The following is a 6000-nucleotide window of genomic DNA, read 5'->3' on the forward strand; positions in this document are numbered from 1 at the left end:
TACCAGACAGCTAACAAACTCAAGCTCCTAAGACGGTTTACATACAGTGGAACAGTTTTAACTGTGTTCCTTCCCCAGAACAACAGTGTGATCAAAACCACTGAGCCTCATGGGCTTGCCGATCAGAAGGTCGGTGGTTCGAATCCCCGCGACGGGGTGAGCTCCCATTGCTCTGTCCCAGCTCCTGTCTACCTAGCAGTTCGAAAGCACGCCAGTGCAAGTAGATAAATAGATACCGCTGCAGCAGGAAGGTAAACGGCATTTCCATGTGGTCTGGCTTCTGTCACAGTTTTCCTTTGTGCCAGAAGCGGTTTAGTCCTGCTGGCCACACGACCTGGAAAGCTGTCTGTGGACAAATGCCAGCTTCCTCGGCCTGAAAAGCGAGATGAGCGCCGCAACCCCAGAGTTGCCTTTGATTAGACTTAACTGTCTGGGGGTCCTTTACCTTTTTACCTACAATCAACATAAAACAATTTATGCTTCCACCACATTCAGAACAGTAAAAATGAAAGTGAACCCTAAAACCCAAAATAACTATCAGCTGATTCCAGCTAATTTCCAAAGATCTACAAAAATGCAAAGGCAACACACTGGCTAATAACTGTTAGTGAATATATAATCGGTTATGATGTCATTCAAAATATACGAATAAGCCGCTTCAAAATGATGTTATATATCATGCAGCACATCTCACAAAATATGCAAGTAACTACAAGTTGCTATATGTATGAGTCAAAGAAAGAATCAAGCAAATCAATCAATAGCAAGGAACGCAATGGTTGGCATGAAAAGGGGGAGGATATGGATATTTCACCCCTCCCATTGCAAGAATCTACTGACAATGTTTCAGAAAGGAGGGGGCGGAATCTGCTCATCCTTCTGCCTGAAGGAGTCTGAGTGTTATCTGTGTAGAGATAAGATGACTGCTTAAGCAACTGTAACACTCATGCAGTCCAGCATCTCCCATAGTCTTTAGTAGTTTATTTTAGTTTCGCAGTAGCTGTAAAAGAATAAAAGAAATTATGCTTCAGAGCTGTCGTTCGTGTAGTTTATACTCTGCTGTGCTCCGCTGACTTTGGAACTGAGTTTGGTGCTCACAGCTCCAAGTTGTGAGTCCATTGCACTTAGACCTGCTTCCCGCAGTGGAAGATCTCTGGAAGTGCTTTCCCAGCTCGCTTGGCCCAGTCGGGGCTGAAGACGTTGAGCCCAGTTGTTGTCACCGGCTCAAAGGCGAAGCTGACATGCCAAGCTGTCTCACAAAAGTCTCAAAGGAAGACGTCTCTCTGAAGTCTCAAAAGGACAGTATATCTGGAATAAAGGTGTATTACAGCTTCTGTGTGGGACGCGGGTGGCGCTGTGGGTTAAACCACAGAGCCTAGGACTTGCTGATCAGAAGGTCGGCGGTTCGAATCCCCGCGACGGGGTGAGCTCCCGTTGCTCGGTCCCTGCTCCTGCCAACCTAGCAGTTCGAAAGCACGTCAAAGTGCAAGTAGATAAATAGGTACCGCTCCGGCGGGAAGGTAAATGGCGTTTCTGTGCGCTGCTCTGGTTTCAACAGAAGCGGCTCAGTCATGCTGGCCACATGACCCGGAAGCTGTACGCCAGCTCCTTCGGCCAATAAAGTGAGATGAGCGCCGCAACCCCAGAGTCGACCATGACTGGACCTAATGGTCAGAGGTCCCTTTACTTTTACCTTTAACCCCAAGTGGTTGTCATCCAAGCTGCTTAAGAAAATCTGCTTTTTGCAGCACACCATTCGTTCCCCCTTAATAAAGGATTTCCCTTCTTTCCTGCGTTCCCTGCTGTCTCCTGCTTCCCTGACTGCCGTTTCCAAGTCACTGCTTTTGATTTTGCAACAGAAGTTGAGACTGAGAGCGAGTGGCTCCTAACCCTTGCTCTGGGTTCTACCCACACATAGAAAAGGGGCGCGAACGAGGTCGGAGCCGAGACCCAGAGCATTTCAGGGGTCAGTGGAAAACAGATGGTGGGGCAGGAATGGGGGAAAGGAGTGAGTCAGAATTAAAAAGGTGAGTCAGAAAATTGTGGAGGGAGCCAAGTACATTCTATGGAAAGTCTGCGGCAGAGCAAGAGAAGGGGACGCAGGGAATGCACTTCTAGCAGAAATAATACGGCAGAACCTGGAAATGAGGAACATATTCCAGCCCGGGGGCCGCCTTCTCTTCAGAGTGACCTTCCAGGAGCCACATTGCAATGGTGGGTGGGGCCAGAGGCAAAGTGGCAGAGCAATAATAATAATAATAATAATAATAATAATAATAATAATAATTTATTTATACCCCGCCCTTCCCGGTTCAAAAACCGGGCTCAGAGTGGCTAACAACAAATTTAAAACACTTACCATATTTTTCGCCCCATAGGACGCACCGCCCCATAGGACGCACCTAGTTTTTTTGGGGGGGGGGATAAAGAAAAAGAAATTATTTCCCCCCCAGGCACGGGGCTGGCGCGGGGGAAGCCCGAGCTTCCCCCGACCCCAGCCCCCAGAACAGCCTGCTATCCGCAAGCCTAGCGAGCCGTGCCGGTCTCCCCAGGCTTGCAGAGAGCTGCGCGAAGCCCGGGCGCGCTCTTCAGCGCGCCCGAGCCTTCGCAATGCAGGCAGGTCTGCGCAACCTTTGGGAGCCCGGCGCGGCTTTGCGCCAGGCTCCCGAGGGTTGCGCAGAGCTGCGTGGAGCCTGGGAGCGCTGGCAGCTCTGCGTAACCCTCCGGAGCCCAGCGCGGCTTGGCGCCGGGCTCCCGAAGCTTGCGCAGAGCTTCCTAAAGCCTGGAGAGCGAGAGGGGTCGGTGCGCACCGACCCCTCTCACTCTCCAGGCTTCAGCAAAAGCCTGTATTCGCCCCATAGGACACACACACATTTCCCCTTCATTTTTGGAGGGGGAAAAGTGCGTCCTATAGGGCGAAAAATACGGTAATTATAATAGCAGCATAAAATACAGTATAAAAACATGAATAACAATAAAATTCAAAGTTCAGAAATTAATTTAGGGGAAATGCATCTAATAAGCATTAGATAATCACCAGGGCTAGCTGGCTGAATTGGCCTACTTGGGCCAGCAAGGAGGCCTGGGGAGAATTAGGTGTGAGGTCTCAAGGGTGGGTAATCTTCATAAAAGGGGAGGAGGAGGGAAGAGAAGGGAAATAATAGTTAAGGCTGAATTCAAATTAAAGGCCAGGCGGAATAGCTCTGTCTTACAGACCCGACAGAAGGAGGTTAAATCCTGCAGGGCCCTGGTCTCATGGGACAGAGCATTCCACCAGGTCGGAGCCATCACTGAAAAGGCCCTGGCCCTGGTGGAGGATAGTCTGACTTCCTACAAGAGCGACGGCAACCTTTGCAAAGTGAGCTAGTTTCTGCACACACTCGGCAAGAAGCACTGTCAGCATTCAAGGACTCATTCCAGCCAGATTTTGAAAAGGCACTTGAAGGGGGGGGGATGTGGGGCCGGGGAGAGTGAGGCCTGTGGAGTCTCCTTCCCTCTCTGGACCAGTAAGGGATAATGAGTCAGATTGCAATAATCCATACATTATGGTATCGCAAGTCCAAGCAATCTCTTCCATTTCTACAAAATGCACACATCTGGTTGTCCCCTGTAACTATTTGCAGCTTTCACATGTTTCTCCTTCTGTGCAAAACAGAAAACACACATTTAAAGGGGTGTGTGGGTTTTGTAGGGGTGGCTGGCATTATATTTAATGCCCCCTTTCCCCCCTGACGCCACGGGGATTACTTTTGACTTAAGCAACAGTGGGGAGCCTGTATCTTCTAGCTGGCGGATGGTGCGGCATGAATACCGAGGGGAAACATCCGCCAGCCCTCAAACTCCTGTGAAAACAGTTAGCAGTGTTGGAAAAACACACTCACCACCCTGGCCTTTGCCAGCCACACCCAGCACCCGGCCCCTCCAGAGCCCAGATGGACTGGGGTAAGCCTGTCCCCTAGTGGCTGCATGCAAAACTGACAGTGGACATGCATATGTGTGCATACTTTGATTTATCATATACTTCAGGAGTAGGGAATCCTAGAATCATAGACTTGAAGAGTCAGAAGGGGTCACAAGGGTCATCTAGTCCAGCCCCAGCCCCACATTTTCTCCTCAGCCCTAAAGAAAGAACAACCCTATATTTCTCCCAAAACCTAAAATACCAACCCTCCTTCCCCTTCCCCATTGTCAGTAGCCCTCTCCTCCGCCGTGAATTTGTTCAATCCTCTTTGAAAGCCAACCAAGTTGGTGGCCATCAGTCTCCTATGGGAGCATAGCTGTCAACCGTCCCTTATTTGGTGGGAAACTCCCTTATCCCAGCGCCGTCTCCCGCTGCTGTCCCGGATTGATGATGTCCCTTAAATTTCCCGGGTTTCATGCTCGCCCGGCTCAGGAGGGAAGCAGCGGCTCGGGGTCCTCCGCCGCGAGAGAGAGAGCGCGCACGAGCTGCCGCATCTCCGTCTCTCCCTTTTCCCCCTCAGGGGCGCATTGTGAGGAGATGGGTGGCGGCGGGCGGGCAGACAGCCCCTCTCTTGTGAGACTTCCGCCGCGCTGCCAGGGGAAGCCGGAGGCGGCAGTGGCTGAGGAGGCGGCCTGAGGGAGGAAGAAGAGGAAGGGATGGGGAGGGGTGCAGAAGGGCGGTGTTTCAGTGGCCACGGCGCTGCCGCAACCACCTCATGCTGGGCTGGCGGGCGGCGTGAGCGAGAGTCTCTCTCCCTCCCTCTCGGGCAGGGAAGGGCCGATGGAACTCATAAGCCAAGCAAAATCCCTTATTCTGGCTGCTGATCCCTTATTTTCGAGGCTGCTGGTCCCTTATTTTCAAATCTGTAAGTTGACAGCTATGTGTGGGAGGGAGTTCCACTGGACCAACATTCAGATTCAATGGGCATCCAGGTCGGAGCTTCAGTGTTATGAAAGAGGGAGGAAAACTCTCCTCCATCCACTTTCTCCACCCTGTGCATAACTCCATGCATTTCTAATCAAGACATTTCTTACCCGCCTTCTCTCTCTAAACTCACAAACCCCAAATAGGACTCAATTTCTCGACTTTAAGAAAGCCGACTTCATAAAACTTAGGGAAGTGCTGGGTGAGATCCCATGGACAGTAATACTAAAAGGAAAGGGAGTTCATGATGGCTGGGAGTTTGTTAAGAGGGAGATAGTAAAAGCACAACTTCAGGCAATACCAATGAGACGGAAACATGGAAGGTGCCTAAAGAAGCCAGGGTGGCTATCTAAAGAACTTTTAACTGAGTTAAGATTAAAAAAGGATGTGTACAAAAAATGGAAAAGGGGGGAAACCACCAAAGAGGAATTCAAACAAATAGCCAGCACGTGTAGACACAAAGTCAGAAAAGCTAAAGCACAGAATGAACTCAGGCTTGCTAGAGAGGTTAAAAGCAACAAAAAAGGCTTTTATGGGTATGTTCGTAGCAAAAGGAAGAACAAAGAAACAGTGGGGTCACTCAGAGGAGAAGATGGTGAAATGCAAACAGGGGACACAGAAAGGGCTGAACTCCTCAATGCCTTCTTTGCCTCAGTCTTCTCCGATAAAGAAAACAATGCCCGACCTGAAGAATTTGGAGCAAATGATTCAGCAGAGGAAACACAGCCCAGAATAACTAAGGAGATAGTACAAGAATACTTGGCTAGTCTAGATGTATTCAAGCCTCCAGGGCCAGATGAACTGCATCCAAGAGTATTAAAAGAACTGGCAGATGTGATTTCAGAACCACTGGCAGTCATCTTTGAGAATTCCTGGAGAACAGGCGAAGTCCCGGCAGACTGGAGGAGGGCAAATGTTGTCCCTATTTTCAAAAAGGGGAAAAGAGAGGACCCAAATAATTACCGCCCAGTCAGTCTGACATCAATACCAGGGAAGATTCTGGAGCAGATCATTAAGCAAACAGTCTGTGAGCACCTGGAAAGGAATGCTGTGATCACCAATAGTCAGCATGGATTTCTGAAAAATAAGTCATGTCAGACTAACCTGATCTCGTT

This window comes from Podarcis raffonei, chromosome 8 (genome assembly GCF_027172205.1).
Source record: "Podarcis raffonei isolate rPodRaf1 chromosome 8, rPodRaf1.pri, whole genome shotgun sequence".
Taxonomy (NCBI): Eukaryota; Metazoa; Chordata; class Lepidosauria; order Squamata; family Lacertidae; genus Podarcis; species Podarcis raffonei.